Below are 20,505 nucleotides of genomic sequence, written 5' to 3'. Positions count from 1 at the left end.
AAGTAGAACACCCCCACAAGTGCTGAGTCTTTCTTCATTGGGCGTAATCCAGCACTCTGCTTTGAGGGAAATCGCAGTCTGGAGGAGGAGGATAGAGGAGCATGTTCTTCAGAACTTGTGAACCTGAGGAATGTAGACTGCGGCACCTTCAAATCAATAAGCAAACGAGTGAAGACAGTTCTGCTGATGGTCTTGTTTTTGGGATTAGGTGATTAAAGTTTGAATTAAATTAACTGTGCAAAACAAAGAAAGACAGACACACAGGAATAAAAGTGAATAAGGACGAAAAAGAAAGTTATTGATTCATTGTCTCATTTTCAGGGCTCGGTGTCAGGGAATAAGAAGAAGATTTCGTCATCATACTCTGCGGATTCAGGCAGGATGAGGTCAGTGCCACCGAACAGAGAACAAATCCCCTCATCTACGTTGCCGTCCTCCTCGTCTTCATGCGGCGTGCTTTCTCGTACTTTGTAATCTGGTGGTATGAGGTGCTGATTCATCTTGATCATTGTCAGCCGCTCAACATTTTTGGGCGAGAGGCGGCTCCGTTTGGGAGTTACAATGCCACCAGCAGCACTGAAAACATGTTCAGAAGACACACTTGCGAGTGGACAAGACAAATAGTTTATAGCCAGGTTGGAGAGCTGTGGCCACAATTGTTTTTTGCCATGCCAATACTGCAATGGCTCATCATTAAGAAAGACCTCTGTTGAGTCATTCAGATAGTCCTGCACCATCGACTCAAGGTCATCAACGGTTCCTCCACTTTGCTTACTTTTTGCTGTGCCTGTGACATTTTTCGAGAACCATACCCAAGCAAACTTAGCCAATCCTCCACAGCAGCCACTGTTACTGTTGTGTGTGGTGCAGATGATCCAGTTGCCGGTGTCTTTAACGGCTGAGAGGTCACTTGTGCCCCAGCCACAGGTGCAGAAGTGGATTCTTGTGACTGGGGATGGCCTGCTGATGCTGATGCTGATGTACTGCCTTCTCCTTCAATAACCTGCCGTTCTTTTTCAAACCTCTTGGCTGACCAGGCTAGCCAATGTTTGTACTTTTGAACATCTTCATCAGCAAAAGGAAAGAATGCTTCGCCTGCCAGTGCCTTTTTGTAGCGTGGATCCAGAATAGTAGCACAAATGTAATGCTGTTCTGACTTGATCTTTTGAAGACGTTCATCACCACGTAGGCGCTCTAATAATTTCTCAGACAAAATAAAAGTGTCTTTTTTTTTTTTACATCTTTTTCAAACTCAGAAGACACCGCCATCAGTTGGTGCTCCAGCATGCACAACAATGGGATAGCTTTTCCCAAATTACAGTCCTCCTGGCTGACTGCACGCGTGAAGAACTCAAAAGGACGAAGCATGTCTGTCAGGCTTTTAACTATGTCCCATTGCGCCGCACCCATCCGCAGGTCCTCCTTCTGAGATGTACCCTCTGTTAAGAAATAGTGATTGAGTACCGTATACTGCTCATACAGACGCTCAAGCATGTAGAAGGTTGAGTTCCAACGTGTTGCCACCTCCTGGATGAGTGCTTTCACTGGTATTCGACTTTGAAGTAGCAGCCTCCTCAGATGCTTCCGGGCCTTAAAAGAATGGCTGAAATGGTTGCGCATTTTGCGGCAGGTGGCCATTACCGCGAACGCTGCACTGTCTCTATCACTCAAGAATTTTTGAACTACCAGGTTGATACAGTGCGCCAAACACGGCACTCTGAAATAGCCACCCAGCGACATGGCCTTAACTACATTGGCGCCATTATCCGTGGAAACATAACCAATCTGGCGTTTTTTTGGGGATAGCATTTTCAAGACCTTTTTGTTAAACTCGTCCAAAATGTTTTGGAATGTGTGACTTTTCTCCAAGCCAAACATGGCTAGTGTTGCATGTTTCCGAGCAGCTTTAAAAACTTGGTCCGGGTCAACACCTGCGTTTAGCTTTGCTTTAACACCTGAAAAAGAGACCCACTGTGCAGTGATGCACATGTAATCAGCGCCTGCGCCACTGCGCCACTGGTCCACATGTCTGTTGTCAGATGTATTGTGTGAACAGCACTCTTCTGCAAAGCTGCCCAATCGCCTCCAGCACATCTTCATGTAGTGCTGGAACCGCAACTCTGGCAAAATAGAACCGGCTAGGAACCTTCCATTTAGGGCAGAGCGTTGCCACTAATTCTAGAAAACCTACCGCTTCTACAAAAGAAAAAGGGAGAAGGTCCACAGCTAGCATTTTAGCCAGCTTAGTGTTATACAGACGCGTCAGTGGGTGGTTGCGTTCATATGGCACGTCTGAAGAAAACATGGTTCTAATGTTGCCCTGGACCAAGCATTTACGGGATGATAATGACTTCGTTGACCCAATTTTGCTCGCTGGTGAACTTTTGCGCGTTGGTGTCTCACTCGCTCCAACACTCTTAGTGTGCCTCACATTGGGTGTGCTGCTGACAGGGGTACTGGGTGTAAGGGAAGTGTTTGACACGTCTTCTTCCTCCTCGTCATCATCAGATGCAACATCAACGTTTTCTTGACTTCCAATTCGGGCTTCCTTGATCGCATCTAGGTGCGCAAACCATTTGACGGTGTGCTTTCTCTCAAGATGACCTCTCTGGCCTCCGGTACCATAGTTGGTACCTGACTTACCACGACTAACTGCAAGCTTACAAAGGGTACAAATGGCAAACTTTGGACTTTTTTGGCAAACAGTAAAGAAGTCCCCAACTGGGGACTTGAAGTGTCTGTGGGGCCTGGAGGAGGCGGCGATACTGGTGGTGGTGGTCATGATGCTAATGCCAGATGAAGTGGAGGATCTGGATTGCCCAACTTTTGTACGTTGTGCACTTTCACCGCCACTAATTAAGGTCGAGGTGGATGGAGGTCCCTTCTTGCCAGAAAGAAATATGGAAGCGGTACGAGTTGGTGTACTACTTAACTCCAATGATTGTGGTGGTGTTTCCACTGCCTCCTCGTCGACAACATCATCATCATCACGCTCAGCAGCTTTTCGGGCTAGGGTCAAAATGTCTGTTTGCTGCATGCCCGCTGGAGCTGCAGTGACCTTTATGATGACTGGGTCGTTGTTGTCAGAGTCTTCATCAGCAGCAGTATCCGCCACTTCTTGTTGAGCCTCATCATCACACTCCATAACTCTGAGACTTTGGACGAGCTTCCTTTTACGCTTAACTACCTTTGTCAGATCATGGTGTGCCTCACTCTCAGGCAGTGGTGCTGGTTCCCAATTTTGATCTGTATCATCAGAAGGAGGTGTGCTTGAAGAAGATGTAGACACCACCCTTGATCTCTTCCTTGCTAGGGGTGTGGAAGACAATGAATGATCATCAGGAGGAGTGTCTTCCTCAAATGATACCTCGCCTTGATTGTTGATTTCCTGATGTGCCCCTACTTCGGGAGGAACAACTATTGAGGGCACTTGTGACCCTCCATGCACCTCTGCTTGCGCATCTCCTTGCGCTGCCTCTCCTTCCACATGTACTTGGGCTTGTACTTGCACATGTGATTGTTGTTGCGGCTGTGGTTGTTCAACACTCGTCAGATGAGCTACAACAACCTGTGTTGATTGAGGGACATTGCTGCTGCTTTCTTGCGATGAGCCAACATCACTGGTCGATGGTGATTGAACAACTATACTGGCTGCCTCTGCAGCACTCAAGGGCTTGGACTTAAGTTGGCGTGGTGGTGGTGGTGGCACTGAGCCCAATGGAGCGGGGGTGCTGCTGCCAGCTTGGTCCCCAGCAGATCCCGCTGCTGCTGCAGGCATACTTTTTTTTTTACTCCCAAAAAAAGGGGCGGGCGGCACACCAGTCTCCTTGGTAACTTGCTTCTTCTGCTCCTTACTGGCACCTTTCTTGCTAGAGGAGCTACGGGTAACTTTTTTGGGGGCCATCTTCTTCAGAGCAGGTCAGAACAGCAGGCAGCAGTTGCACGAGTTGCAGAGTTGTCTGTGTCCAGACGTGACGTCGCGTGACGTTATGCTGCACACACACACCGCTGCACGACTTCTTCCTCGCACTGGTGGTTCTCTTGAGTCTTGTGCACCTAAAAGCAATGGAAGACAGAGGAACATCAGTTCAGTTATACACCCCAAAAAATCGACAAAACACAGCAAAATCAGCACAATCCCATGCCATCCATGATGTTTACATTGAAGACACCCCACAGAAAGACTAGGGCCATGCAAGTATGCAACACTCACTACCCCTGGGCATAATGGATGAAAAGTAGGCAAAATAAGTGCAGGCCTCAGACACTGCCTCTCTTCAAAATGGCCCCTTACACCCCAAGCCAGTCCACATCAACAGTACACCCCAATAAAACAGAAAAACAGCCAAAAATCACCACAATCCAATGCCATCCAGGATGTTTACATTAAAGAGAGTGAGACCACACTACAGGCACACTCAGTCCATGCACCACTACCCCTGGGCAAAAGGCCACACCAGCAGCCCCCAAAAAACGACAAAAACAACAAAAAACAGCACAATCCCAGCCCATCCATGGCCTCAATGGTGTTTAAATTCAAGAGGACACCCCACAGAAAGACTAGGCCCATGCAACACTCACCACCCCTAGGCAAAGGGCCCCACCAGCAGCCCCAAAAAAATGACAAAAAACAATAAAATCAGCACAATCCCAGCCCATCCATGGCCTCAATGGTGTTGAAATTCAAGAAGACACCCCTGAAAAACACTAGGCCCATGCAACACTCACTACCCCTGGGCATAATGGATGAAAGGTAGGCAAAATAAGTGCAGGCCTCAGACACTGCCTCTCTTCAAAATGGCCCCTTGCACCCCAAGCCCATGTTGCCTGTACCATCCAGCACTCAAGATGGCCACCACCACCACCCACATGGCCAGTCCACATCAACAGTACACCCCAAAAAAACAGAAAAACAGCCAAAAATCACCACAAACCAATGCCATCCAGGATGTTTACATTAAAGAGAGTGAGACCACACTACAGGCACACTCGGTCCATGCACCACTACCCCTGGGCAAAAGGCCACACCAGCAGCCCCAGAAAAACGACAAAAAACACAAAAAACAGCACAATCCCAGCCCATCCATGGCCTCAATGGTGTTTAAATTCAAGAAGACACCCCACAGAAAGACTAGGCCCATGCAACACTCACTACCCCTGGGCATAATGGATGAAAAGTAGGCAAAATAAGTGTAGGCCTCAGACACTGCCTCTCTTCAAAATGGCCCCTTCTTACACCCCAAGCCAGTCCACATCAACAGTACACCCCAAAAAAACAGAAAAACAGCCAAAAATCACCACAATCCAATGCCATCCAGGATGTTTACATTAAAGAGAGTGAGACCACACTACAGGCACACTCAGTCCATGCACCACTACCCCTGGGCAAAAGGCCACACCAGCAGCCCCAAAAAAACAACAAAAAACACAAAAAACAGCACAATCCCAGCCCATCCATGGCCTCAATGGTGTTTAAATTCAAGAAGACACCCCACAGAAAGACTAGGCCCATGCAACACTCACTAACCCTGGGCATAATGGATGAAAAGTAGGCAAAATAAGTGCAGGCCTCAGACACTGCCTCTCTTCAAAATGGCCCCTTACACCCCAAGCCAGTCCACATCAACAGTACACCCCAAAAAAACAGAAAAACAGCCAAAAATCACCACAATCCAATGCCATCCAGGATGTTTACATTAAAGAGAGTGAGACCACACTACAGGCACACTCAGTCCATGCACCACTACCCCTGGGCAAAAGGCCACACCAGCAGCCCCAAAAAAACGACAAAAACAACAAAAAATAGCACAATCCCAGCCCATCCATGGCCTCAATGGTGTTTAAATTCAAGAGGACACCCCACAGAAAGATTAGGCCCATGCAACACTCACCACCCCTAGGCAAAGGGCCCCACCAGCAGCCCCAAAAAAACGACAAAAAACAAAATCAGCACAATCCCAGCCCATCCATGGCCTCAATGGTGTTTAAATGCAAGAAGACACCCCTCAGAAACACTAGGCCCATGCAACACTCACTACCCCTGGGCATAATGGATGAAAAGTAGGCAAAATAAGTGCAGGCCTCAGACACTGCCTCTCTTCAAAATGGCCCCTTACACCCCAAGCACATGTTGCCTGTACCAGCCAGCACTCAAGATGGCCACCACCACCACCCACATGGCCAGTCCACATCAACAGTACACCCCCAAAAAACAGAAAACCAGCCAGAAATCACCACAATCCAATGCCATCCATGATGTTTACATTAAAGAGAGTGAGACCACACCACAGGCACACTCAGTCCATGCACCACCACCCCTGGGCAAAAGGCCACACCAGCAGCCCCCAAAAAAACGACAAAAATCAGCACAATCCCAGCCCATCCATGGCCTCAATGGTGTTTAAATTCAACAACACTGTTGTATCATGCACCCATAACCAACCCTGGGTCCTACTGGATACTGTGGCTACCCACAATATAATTTATTTATTGTTCTGAAAAAGTTCCAAAATTGTAGTTGCAGCAACTGTAATGCCCCAAACAAACTTACTTGTGAAAGTTGATTTCTAATCCAAAAGTGATCCAAAGACAGTCAAAAAGGCCTCAAATCCAAATATCCAGCAGCACCCACAAAAAGTAATCCTTCCAGCTCCAGATCCAAATGAAAGTGACCAGGAGATGGACAAAGCACTGGGAGGAGCCTGCTGGACAGGAACAGGAAGTTGGAGACTGTGGGGCACTTCCTTCCCCCCCCCCAAAAATGGACTCCTTGCAAAAAAAAAGGCCATGCAAATGTCAACCTGAGGAGTGATTCTGATAAAAATCATAATTTTCTGAAGGTTTATCCTGTTTGCTGGTGATTTTCTTGTGCAGAATTGCAAAATCTCTATTTCGCGAGTGCAAGATTGTTCCTTTCCGCCGCAACTACGTGTTCGCAATTGCGAACTCTCGCGAGGTGTGCTGTGCAAGGTGGCAAGCCGCGATTACGTATTCGCGGGCGCCAAACGCCCGCGGGATCACGCAGCAAGATCCAAAATGGCGCGGCACTCGCAAAATATGATCGAGAAAAACAACTCGGCAAACGCTTAATGACGGAAAGTGAACACCGCGCGCCGCAACCAAGCAAAAAATCCGCCGCGAGCGGATTCACGGATTTTCGACAAATTCGCGAGAGTTCGCGGATTGCGAATTTGCCGAAAATCCGAAAAATCAGCGATCGGAGCGGATTTTACGCCCATGCTTAGTACTGCTGGGAAGGTCTAATTTTAATTGCAAGTGGTTTGAAGAAAATCAATGGTGGAAAAGGGGGGTTATGGCCTAGCTGCAGAGCGCGTTTGGACAGAATTGAAAGAAAGCCGAAAATATTCTAAGTATGAGATTTTCCATTTTTGCTTTTTGCCTGTTTGAGGGGGTTCTGCTTTTTGCGGATTGGTTGGCGGGTCTTGGGGCATTGCTGGGAAGGTCTAATATCGGAATCAAGTGGTTTGGACAAAATCCATGGTGAATTTTTGTTTCCGTTTTTGCTCACTTGGCCTGTTTTTGGGGGGGGTGTTTGCGGGGGTTCCCGGTGTTTGGTAGGGTTGGGGGGTCTTTGAGCAATGCTGGCACAGTCTAATTTTGATTGCATTTGTTTTTCAGGAAATCCATGGTGGGAAAGGGGAGTTATGGAATAGCTGCAGAGCGCGTTTGGAGTGATTTTGGAATAAGCCCTAAATGTTTCAAGGTGTGAGTTTTTCCGGTTTTGCTTTTTGGCTGTTTGGGGGTGTTAAACTTGTTTTCACCTGGGTTGTCGGGTCTGGGGGCATTGCTGGGAAGGTCTAATACCGGATATATGTGTTTTAGAGAAAATCCATGGTGAAAAAGTTTTTCACTTTTCAGAGTTTTTGCTCACTGTCGTGTTTTCGGGGCCCTGCTTGGGGGGGTTCCTGGTGTTTGGGGGGCCTTGGAGCAACGCTGGGTATGGATATTTTTGATTGCAAGTGGTTTGAAGAAAATCCATGGTGGCAAAGGGGAGTTAGGGCATAGCTGCAGATCGCGCATAGAGTGATTTTGGAACTAGGCCTAAATATTTCTAAGTCCCCGTTTTGTATTTTTACTTTTTGCCTGTTTGGGGTTCTTCTACTTTTTTGCGGGTGGGTTGGCGGGTCTTGGGGCATTGCTGGGAAGGTCTAATATCGGAATCAAGTGGTTTGGAAAAAATCCATGGTGAAATTGTTTTTCCATTATTTCTCACTTGCCTGTTTTTGGGGGGCTGTTTGGGGGGGTTCCTGGTGTTTGGGTGGGGGGTTGGGGGGTCTTTGAGCAATGTTGGGCATGCCTAATTTGGTTGCATTTGTTTTTCAGGAAATCCATGGTGGAAAAGGGGAGTTATGGCCTAGCTGCAGAGCGCGCATGGAGTGATTTTGGAACTAGGCCTAAATATTTCTAAGTCCCTGTTTTTGTATTTTTGCTTTTTGCCTGTTTGGGGGGGTTCAGCTTTTTTGCGGGTGGGTTGGCCGGTCTTGGGGCATTGCTGGGAAGGTCTAATATCGGAATCCAGTGGTTTGGACTACATCCTAGGTGAAAAAGAGGGGTTAGGGCCTAGTGTTAGGGTTAGGGTTAGGGTTAGGGTTAGGGTTCTAAAATCGCAGTTTACACTTTACACCCAGTTTGAGGGGAAAGATCCGCAAATTTCGCCTACACTTATTTATCCTTGAAAAGGAGACTCAGAGTACACACTTTCGAAATGGTGCTTGTATCTTTTCCAATTCTGTCGACTCTAAAACTGAAAGTGTTATTTTTGCACTACACAGTGTACCTTATATTTTTTTAACTGGTTATTGTTTTTTCCCATCAAGAATTTCAGGACGGCTTTTACTATGTGCCATGGAACAAACGTGGAACTCGGACGCAATCTGCAATTACTCATCAGGCAGCCAGTGGACAGTGTATCTGGTCACCAATATTCATCGACGGAGCGTAAGATGGAATGGAGGAGTATATCGAGAATAAGAGGAATGGCAGGATGCATGCAACTTCACCAATTCAACAGGACAACTGCAACATAAAGTTACAGTATTCTCTCTTAACTTCTCCTTATCTTTTAAATGTTATTGTTGTAAAAATGTTTTACTTCTACGAATGTGACTAGGTGCGTTTCTTTGTTCTCTGCTTCAAAGTCATCTCTCCAGCTATTTCATACATTTCTTTGCTATTTTTATGCAGTAGTGCACTACCTTTATGTCCCGTAAAAGATTTATGGATATCTTTGAATACAAAAATGTGTTTCTCTTCATTTGTTGTTTGACCATGCAGTGTTTCTTTTTCTTCTCTCCACATAACTTTTTCCCAAAAAAACCCATTCCCATCCAATCTTCAAAAACCCTAACCATCTTCCCCAGGCTGTGTGGCTTTTCATTGAGGTATGACTATGACAACAAGAAATTCCACACACTTGCAGGTGAGGATAAGGTGTAAGCAGCACCAGAAACATGTTGGGAAATGGAATTTCATGTGCGACATCGTGAATTGAGCATCAAACATCATGCTCGTACACATGACGAATAAAATGGTTAATTCTTATGTTTAAGTATCCTTTGCCTTCATAATATTTCTTACTGTAGCCATAGTCCACGAAGCTAGTAAAGTTATATTTAGAGTACTTTAGCACTGCTTAGGCTACATTTTATGGCACTGTTATGTAGCGTACTATCTATTGTACTGTTTCTAATGCTATGCTCGAGTCACTCAATGTTTCATTTCCTTTTTTTCATATGCTGCTTCTGCCAGTGTGTACCACTACTACTACCAGCACAACAATGATATTTCATCCATCGAGGATACATGTCAACAACCAACCTTAATCAACATTTGCCATGCAGGCAGCCCTGTGGCTACCCCTATTCTGAAACACGAATCACAGGTAAGATAAGCATTTTGGAAAGGTAGAATAATGGGCTAGGACTGGGAGGAGAGCAGAGACTGGCAATACTACTAGTAAAGTACTAGTAGGGCTACTTATTTCACTAACTCGGTTACTGCCACTTTGTTACATTTCAGGACTAGATGTTTCATTCATGCTGGTATTTTGGAAGAAACCAAATGTCCAGTAACCATCGCCCACCCCCACACAAAATATTACGAACGCGTATACTATGTTTTGGTTTGAAAAATAATTCTTAAGAAATATATCTATGTAGTCATACAATAAAAGAAATTAACCCAACTCACCCCCCTCCCTAACACCAAGCAATGTCCAAAAGTCCAAAAGTCCCCTTTCCCAAACACCCAATTCCCACCCCCCCAACAGTCTTTAAAAAAGGGGCAAAGGACAGTCACTTCCTCCGGTGACGTAGTGTGGACAGCTGTTGCAGCACGTCCCACAGCTCTTTGCGGAGGTCCCGGAACTGGTGCTGTGGTTTTTCGGCCATCCGCTCCAGGTACTCCACTTTCTTACGGAGGCGGCATTGACGTACCATCCAGGACCTGGGGGGGCAGCTGATCGTGTTGCTGCTGTGCGGCGGCGGCGGGAGGCTGTTGGGCCACGGCTCCGTTTGGCTGGAGGCTTCTGGCTGGTGGACAAGGGGGCACTGGAGGAAGATGCAGTGGTTGCTGTCTCCTCCTCCTGCTCCCGAGCCCACAGCCGTCGATACTCGGCACAAATAGCCTCCAGCTTACGGGCCCTGGCCCAGACAGCCATCTCCTTTTTGTTGAGCTTTGTTGAAGTAGCATCTATATGAAGAAAGAAAGAAAAATACTGTGGCCAGTAGTCTTTAACATAAAGTCAAAATAATATTACTGAAAGTTGACTCTCATTAACACCAGCAAGTAGCAAACACAGTATAACATTTTGCCATGTATCTTTCCCTCGTCTTTGTAGGCCTGTGACATTACTGGGAGTTTCAGGAATTCCACTAGCAGGACTATGGATGGACTCACTAATACATTACATACATAGTCAGAGAGTACTAAAAAAAGTCTTTTGTTTTTTTCTCTTGTTTTGTAAAAGAAATTAGTGGTACGTGAACTTGTGGTAGCCGGCATGGCAGCTCACTCAGCCATGATGACACAGACTTGCAGTACTCTAAGCAGTACATGCAGGTGGGGATAGGAAGCTCTTACTTTTCTATAGGGGTGGTGCTGCCACTGGCCATACTCAGTTACATCAAGGGCTACTGCTCAATGTAATGATATTTTTCGCACTGCCCCCCCGGGCCTTTACTACAACAAAAGAGGAATGGAGATTATTCAATTCTGATCATATATCATTATCCTGCCGATCACATGATCTTTGGTTATATGATGGATGCCTGTAGTGCTTTGCTGTGATAGATTGAGAGAACTACAGCGATAGTCCAACCATGAAACAGCTGAAATAAAATTATTACATAGGGAGTGAGTATGGAACCCATAATTGGCGGAGGAAGGGACTTGACTTGATATAATGTTGTCAACTATACAATCCATACACATTAGATGCTGCGCTTGCAAAGTAAAGTACTGTACTGTTAGTCAAGGCAGGGAGTATTTGTGATCAATCACAAATTCTAGTATTTGGATTTCCTCAGCTTTGCTACTCTGGGACGGACATGCTGTTCAAAGTAACAATCTTTCTTTATCCACTCAGCGTCTGCTCTACTACTTCATACACCTCTGCTATCGATGAGAAAAAAGAAGATAAAATCCAGGCTTCCAAAGTACGTCAATCATTCTTCCTAACGTCTCAAATGTCCCAAGTTTTCTTTTTCTCAACAACCAACTAACACCCTTTTCATTATATTTTGGAAACCACCGTCTTCTTCTCTTGACTTGCATTCAAAAACACAATTTTTACAGTCATAAATGTTAAGACTCGCTCGTCCTTCGTTTCACCCTTCTTTCACTTTTCGTTCTTCACATCCCTAAAGTACATCTGATATGACTTGGCTTCATGATAAAAGTTTGCCAGCTGAGTTGAAGTCAAATAGAGGGGGCCATTGTTTACCCGAGAAGTACCACCGCAAATGCTATTACAAGTCAAGGTTGACTGTCTTCTCCGTGATAGCCAAAAAAGTAGTTCTAAATTAGTAACTGTTCTTAACAGTACAGTGTACTTGTACTAGTGTACTGTACAGTACATCATACACTCCTTTGCGAGCCTACTAAAAAATGTCAATAAGGAAGGAGTATAATAACTTTCCACTATCTGCCGCGGCTGAGCCTCCCCCCATCTCCTCCTGGTGGCGCCGCCGCATCCGCCCCTAGAGTGGAGCCATCCGCAGTGCTGGCCCCGGCACTGGTGGTCAACTGTGCCGCATCAGTTGTTGTGCTGTCTAGAATAAACATTTCATATTTTAGATGCCATACACAACCCCCTATTTCATCTCGTAATTTAAGGAAATGTTACATGACACATTTTTTATTACTGGGATTGAAAAATAGTAACGGTTTAGGGGAGGGTGTTAACTTTTTATATGCTTATACCATTAAATGCTACACTTCTTAGGACATTTGATGAATGCTTGCTTAACGTGCACCATTTTTCTAATTACAGAAAGAAGATTACATTGCCCTTCTCCCAACAGGACGATTCACCAACTACTAGTAAGTCATCACCAGCAGTACTTTAAGTACTTTAAAGAAGGTGGTTGCTCCCGCACAGGTTTTCTAATAATTGCATGTGTCTGTTAACTATTACGTTAAAGTAATTTGATTCATGGGAATGTTGTTTAAACTTTAACGTCATCTATCAGCAGTGCTCGCTCCCAATATTACGCTATTAAAAAGAAATATATATATTTTTTTCATTTCTTACGAACAAACACTGTGTGGTTTTTGTTCACGAGTGAGTGAGCGAAAGGGTTTGAACTACTGCACTTGGAAGTCATGTTTCAGTGACTCAGATAGGCCGGGACTCGGCGGTAGTCTTCTTCTGTTGTTCTGGGTCGTAAAATCATTGGTCAGACACACTACATAGTTGGTCAGTGGATTGGGGGTTCAACTCCTGTTCTGGGTCAGAGTTTTGTTTAACACCGTTTGCCGACTGGGCAAGCTTAGCTTCCTACACAGACCGACTCATAATCGTAAATAGTAGTAGCACAGAGAGTGATGGTAGAGGCAGGATAAGAATGTAGAAAGTAGTCTAGAGTAGAAGAAGATCAAAGACTATTTTGTAAAAAATAGAATTAGGAAACAGTTTGTAATGAATAGGAGCTGTAAAAGGTAGGGAAGTATAAGTATTAATATAACAATAGAACAACTTACTGAGGCCAGCAGAAGAGCCTGCAAGGGACTGCTGTGACTGTCCACCTTCTTCCACCGGAGTCTCAATGGTGCTGCTAGTCGCCTTGCCCCTGGGAGGTGCTGATGATCATGAAATAAAGAAACACAACATGGATGATTGTTTTTTTGAAATATTTGATTTCTTTGACCACAATCTAAAATTATCTCGGGGAAACAAATTAGCAACAATTGCACTACATGTATTAACCTATCTGATCTGGTCAACTAGGAGGATACTACTAGTACAGAATTGCTGGATTCGCAGGCCGTCTACTTGGAAAGTTATGTAAATCACCAACTAAACCAACAAGAAAAAGGTTCTACTACGACTGCCAGCACTCAGCAGCACGCGACGTGACAGACACAGTCCGTCATCATGATTGCATAGCACTAAAAATGTCCTACCACTACTACTAATAACAAGTCATAATATACTCAACCTATCAATCCATTACTATCTCTTCTTCTTAGTGGCAGCAGGAGTTCAAAGGAAGGACTAGACTAGAGTCTCTAGTCTCTCTGGCATTATGCAGTTCTGTTCAAATGAGCACAAAGTTGCAAACAAATAAGCATTGGAGCAACGCCACTGAGCAGACGAGCACCTGCAATCACAGAATCTATTTAAACATTAATTTACCTGCAATGTAAACGAATCTGCAGCATTCTTGCTCTTCGGGAAAAACATATATTAGCAATATAATACAGAGCAGAAGAAAACAAAGAAGTTATTAAATAGCTACTCACCAAGGCCAGGGATCTCCACACCTAGCAAGTGGAGCAGGTGCTGCTCCCGGTCGAGGACGTCGGCCCACCGGTGCGTCGCTTGGTTGTAGGTGCGCCGGACCCCCGACTCCCTCCGCATGGCCAGGCACACCTTATCCCACCGCTGGCGACGCTCCTCGAGGCCATACCCTTGACCGGGCCTGCCCCCTGCTGCCACGGTCTTAGGGGGAGGTGGCCCAGAACAAAAAATACAAGGGCGGCCATCTCCACCGCTGTGAAAACCTCCATGGCCACTACATCAACTCCCCTCAATCGCCCGCAAGGGAGCCGGAAACAAGGTGCGGGACCCTTCCCCTTTGATTTGCCGGCTCCCTTTGCCATGGTCCTGGCCAAAAGAAGAAAAGAATAGGGGGAAGAAAGAAAAAAAAAATGAAAGAGAGAGCTAAACCAAAAAAGGAGTTATAAAGTAACAAAAAGTTGAAAAAAACACAAAATATAGATCTAGACAAATAGAGAGATAGATAATGAGCAAAAAAGAGCAAAAAAAAGTTCAAAGAAAGGAAGAATGGCAAAGATTCAAGCAGGATTCAAAAAGCATGCACAGGACCATAGCAATGAATGAAAAATAAGATGCTGCGCCCATTGAGGACCGCGTGGGTAAGTTGGAGCGATATTTCCCCTGCGAGCACGCAAAAACACGCGCAAACTTGTAATAGCGCACCGCACACAACGCGACATTACCAATAGCGCCCGGAAACGGAAATACGCAATGCGCACAAGATGGCCACGCCCATGTACGACCGCATGGACAACCTCGCGGTCGGTGCGCTGCAAGCGGTCCGCGAATCAGCAAAAAAACACGCGAACACGCAAAAAAAAAGAATTTGCACGAATTCGCAAATTCTGCGGAACGCGAACTCGCTTTCGTGCGATTTTGCGGACCGCAAATTTTGCCCATAATTATACTACATGCTACAGAGTGAGTTGCTATGGCATTTCTACAGCACACCCAGGAACTTTATTACACAGCATGGAGACTATTTGGGAATTAAGAAGCCTGACAGACATACTGCATAGGACTTTCAAACACAACATGTCCTAAAGCCTGACTCACTTCATGACTACATGTATTCCCATATTTTTAAACACATCAACTGAGCAAATTATTCTGCCACAATTTTCTGAAATGAATACTGACTCACACTGTCATTTTATACAAATGACAGTATCCCTTGCAATTCAGTAAAATTATTACTACAGTGAAAGAGGTTCTTGCTGGGAGTGCTGTTTCAGGCTTCAGAAAACTACAGTACTAGTCACCCAGTATAGGGGGTATAGCAGGAGGTGTTTTTTCAGAGTTTAAGTCACCACAGCACTGTTCTGGCAGTGTAGGAGATCTTGCAGGGAGTGCTGTTTCAGGGTTTAGGACAGTGCAGTGGTGTTTCAACATTATAGGGGCATTCACTGAGAATGTGTTTCAGGGTTTAGCACAGTGCAGTAGTGTTGAAAGAGTTTAGCAGGTTTTGCTAGGGATGGTGTTTCAAGGTTTAGGACACTGCAGTGGTGTTCAGGCACTGTAGGGGGTCATGGTGGGATTGATATTTCTGAGTTTAGAGCAAAATAGTTGTGTTTGGGCAGTGTATGGTATTATGCAAGCCTAACTCACTCCATGAGCACATGTTTTCCCATGTCTGCAAACACATGCACCGTGCATGTGATTCTGTAACAATATTAACAAAAACACTCTGACGCACATTGTGATTCTTTACCAAAAAATATATCCCTTGGAATTCACTCAAATGATTACTACATATTACAGAGTGAGTTGTTATGGCATTTCTACAGCAGACCCAGGATCTTTATTACACAGCATGGAGACTAATTGGGAATTAAGAGGCCTGACAGACATACTGCATAGGACTTTCAAACACAACATGTCCTAAAGCCTGACTCACTTCATGACTACATGTATTCCCATATTTCTAAACACATCAACTGAGCAAATTATTCTGCCACCATTTTCTGAAATGAATACTGCCTCACACTGTTTTCCCAAAGTAGACAAATTCAGAGTCAAACTCTATACAAATAAACTCCTGCTTCCACATTAGAACACATTTTTCTTATTAACTTAAAGTGCACAACATGGATCCCCTTACAAATTAACAACTCACCTTTAAAATGCTTTTGTAGATTTAGAACAGTGTCAATCACACACAATATTTTCTTAGGCAGAATCTCTGAATTGTGCACCAGTCACTGGAACCATAGAATGGTATTGCTTCCCTCTCATTTTCCACACATATTCATGTAGATAACCAATGAATTTTCTTCCACACAAATTCAACACCAAACTAACATTTTAATTGGTTCTACATTTCAACACTTTTAAACTCACAAATTGTTCAACCTTCCCCCACTGCTCACTCTGCCTATTACCATGGTAACACTCCATAGAACACCTAACTGAACACACAGGTGAACAGTTCATCACACAATGTTGCAAACCAAACCAGCAAAGGTGTTTATCCTGTGCAATGTTCCTTTCAATGACTTTGTCTCAACCATTAGCATTACTCCTTTCAAAAAACAGTACCATGCACCCTAGTTTTCAATGTTGAATTTACAGAAACCACCAGTCATTTCTTTTTTTTCAAGTGCACTGAATCTCATCCGCATTTTTTTCTAAACTCGTACTTTTCAAACTGCCATTTCATTTCCAGAGCCATTCTGAATAGATGCTTAAAGTGTGGATTGTGGGACACAGCTATATTTTCTAGAGTGAAAGGTATGCAGCAAATAGATGCTTTCTTAACCTTGATTTACCAAATGTGGATATTATGTGGATTGGCCAGAGAGAATTGATATGTCACCAATTGATGCCATTGTTAAAATCCTTCTTGCATCTCCCACACCCTGACCTCATAATTGTGCACTGTGGTGGAAATGACCGAGGCACTTTGAAAGGGGTAGGTCTGGAAATGCTTTTAAAGGACACCTTTGGGCAATTGATGTCACTTTTTCCTCAAACTGCCTTTGTATATTCTAATATATGGACTAAGAGTATTCCCTTGAATGTGAATAATTAAAAGAAGCCGAAGGGTCAAGGAAAAACAATAACACAATACAAGTATATAAAGAATTCTTACAATTTATTGGAATGTACAAATGATTAAAAGGAAAGTGGTCCAAGGTGGAACCCACTTAAAATAAATAAAATGATAAAAGGTTTTTTTGACATTCAATTTCGGCCAGCAAGATTGAATCACAAAGATAGAAAAAACTGTAAGACGTAAAATTTGTGCAATACTTATTGTATATTCGGACTCTATTGTAAACACCTAAGCTATGTGTACTTTAATACAATATCACCAAATTATTGTCCACCTTTATCAAGACACCTTTTAGTTTCTGTCGAGGTGTTGGGGTCAATATAATTGCCCTTGGAGTCCGTATGTAGGGGTTAGATTGGATTTCTATATTGTTCCATTGTTGGATGCCAATTATTAAAACTGTATCTCTGGGTCGTGTCTCCGATATGGTGCTCCTGTTCCACAGTATAATTCAGGATCTCGACATCTTTGCACAAATTTTACGTCTTACAGTTTTTTCTGTCTTTGTGATTCAATCTTGCTGGCCGAAATTGAATGTCAAAAAAACCTTTTATCATTTTATTTATGTTAAGTGGGTTCCACCTTGGACCACTTTCCTTTTAATCATTTGTACATTCCAATAAATTGTAAGAATTCTTTATATACTTGTATTGTGTTACTGTTTTTCCTTGACCCTTCGGCTTCTTTTAATTATTCACATTCAAGGGAATACTCTTAGTCCACTGGTTAGTCAAACCCTATTTCCCTTGACTTCAGTTAAGGGGTACCTCTGGCATTTACCCTTATTCTAATATATGCCAAAGGCAAAAATGGAACTGGTCCACCCAATATTGTCCACAGATTGAGAAAGCAAGGAAACTTGTGAATAAGTCTGTTTCTGCTTTCCTCAGAGACTATGGTATGGGTTCTATATACCACAACAACTTGCGTTACAACATGCAAGGCATTTATAGAGGAGACGGTGTACATTTCACAGATGAGAGGAACAGAGTCTTCCTCTTGAACTTTAGACTCCGCATCGGTACTTACTTATAGGTACAAAAAACACTCAATGAACACAACTGTTCTTTTTAGAGCCAACCAACATATAAACACTCAAACTTTTAATTTAACTGTATTTTTTGTCTTTTTTCGGCAATGTGCGCGCACCCCGCGATTTTTTTTAAAATGTTTTTTTGTCCTTCGGGGTCCTTCAGGGACCCCCTGAGAAGGCCTAGGGGGTCAGGGAGTCTCTACCCTGCCCCCTTTTCACGTTCTCCACTTTTGTTTTTGGCTCTCTTCTGCCTCAGAGACACAGAATGGCGGCTAAAGGGTGCGTAAATTTCAAAGGTTTTTTAAATGCTAATTCCTAACTATAACGTCTCAGAAACTTATTGTTTTTTAATGCAAATTTTTAAGTGCAATAGTAGTTATACCTATTTTTTGTACTGAATTTCTACGTTTTTTTTAATGTTTATCTATAAATATTTTATTTATTAAACAACATTATATATTTTTCTGAAAATTGCAAAAAAATGATTTCTTTTTACATTGTTTTTCAAAATTTTTGTGGGAGTCGCGCACCCAAAGCATACCTACCGCAGCGTGTCCGCGTATTCTAGCTTCCATTTTGTAAAAGTCGTGAGGGATCCGCGTATGGTGAACGACGAGTGCATGTTTTCTTTCAGTTACGTCATATGCGTACAATGTCATGTGGTGTGCGCGACCGCTATGTGACCGGTCCGCGACTCCTGCTCCCCCTCATTTGTGACACATGCGTATTGCGGTACGCAACACTTGCGGGTAGCGTGCCCCACGTGACGTCATATACGTGCTGGGGCGCACTGGGTGCACGACTCCCGCCAAAATGTTTATGTTCTAAAATGATATGTACATGTCTTTAATGTACATAGTAGGGCAAAAGATTATCTAAGATATTCATAAAAATAATATATTTCTACTTGCAATAAACATATTATTTTAAAATATATTCTCGCGAAGTCTCATCAGGTGCGCGCTTCGTGAGCGCACGGTGTGCGGATCCCATGTGACCTAAAAAAATAAGATTTGATTGGTTCACAACATTTCCCACTGTAACTCTTGAAGGACCCCACCCATTTTAATTATTCTGTTTGGAGCAGTTGATGAGAGACATATTTTCTTCTTCCAGAGCTGGTTTTGGAATTTTTTGGGTGTTTTTAAAAAATTGCATTGGAGTAATGGCAGCAGCACTGCACTAAGTGCAAAGCCATCATCTGTTATGGTGAACAGTCAGTGGACGCTATTTGTGCAGCTCAACAGAACGACAAATGCAATTTTTTTTATTTTTTTTTATTTTGGAATTATGTTGAATTCCAAAAGCTAACTGTTTACTTAGTTCCTTTTTTGGTCAATTTTAAAAAAACACCAAAAAAATACAAAATTGTTTCAAAAGTACAAAGAAAATAGAAAACAAAAAACAGAAGAAAAAAAAAGTTCAGAACTACCTTATCTGGTTTAAAAAAAGACGTATAATTGCATGGTAATGTCTGAAAGTTTGGTTGAATGTATGTGTAGAGCATGATTGACTGAAAGAATGGATTAGTACTGTATGGTGAATTTATAGGGCCAGATCTATGAGGAAATGCTGCAGCGAGACCCTGCAAGCCCTTTAGATGTACCGCATGCGGCACTTCTGAAGCACAGGGATGTGACATATTCACATGAATATGTCGCAATTCTGTGCTCCCTCTGCACTAGCACACAAACTGCAGCCATGAAGTGACGCAGGCACCCTTGCACCATGGTGCAAGGATATCTGTGTCAGGGGAAGATTGTTTTTGTGCAGGAAGGGACTACTTCTCAATGCCTGAGTCATTCTTCAAGTGCATAGTCAGTGACTGGGTTCCTAGAGTGCTAGTAGTTGACAGCAGGATAAGTTTATAAGCGCTTATATTTCAGCAAAGTGATTAGATAAGGACATGCTTCTGTCAGGATGATTGTAGGAGTGGGTACAGACTCACAGTGTGATTCCAGTCAAGCATGACTATTACCTGGACATTTGCAGGATGACTCATTAGTCTGGGTTAAGGGACCGCATACATTGTGCACATTTGACTGTACCACTGCTTGTCTCAATGCCTGAGTCATTCTGCAGGTGCAGACAGTGCCTGAGTTCCTAAAGTGCTAGTAGTTGACAGCAGGATAAGTTTATAAGTGCTTATGTTTCAGCAGAGTGATTAGATAAGGACATACTTCTGTCAGGATGATTGCAGGAGTGAACACAGACTCACAGTGTGATTCCAGACAAGCATGAATATTACCTGGACTTTTGCAGGACTGCCTCAGTAGTCTGCAAGGGGTTAAGGGACCGCATACATTGTGCACATTTGACTGTAACACTGCTTGTCCCAATGCCTGAGTCATTCTGCAAGTGCATAGACAGTGACTGAGTTCCTAGACTGCTAATAGT

The sequence above is a fragment of the Lissotriton helveticus genome, chromosome 10, assembly GCF_964261635.1.
Source record: "Lissotriton helveticus chromosome 10, aLisHel1.1, whole genome shotgun sequence".
Lineage (NCBI taxonomy): Eukaryota > Metazoa > Chordata > Amphibia > Caudata > Salamandridae > Lissotriton > Lissotriton helveticus.
This window is presented reverse-complemented; position numbering follows the sequence as displayed.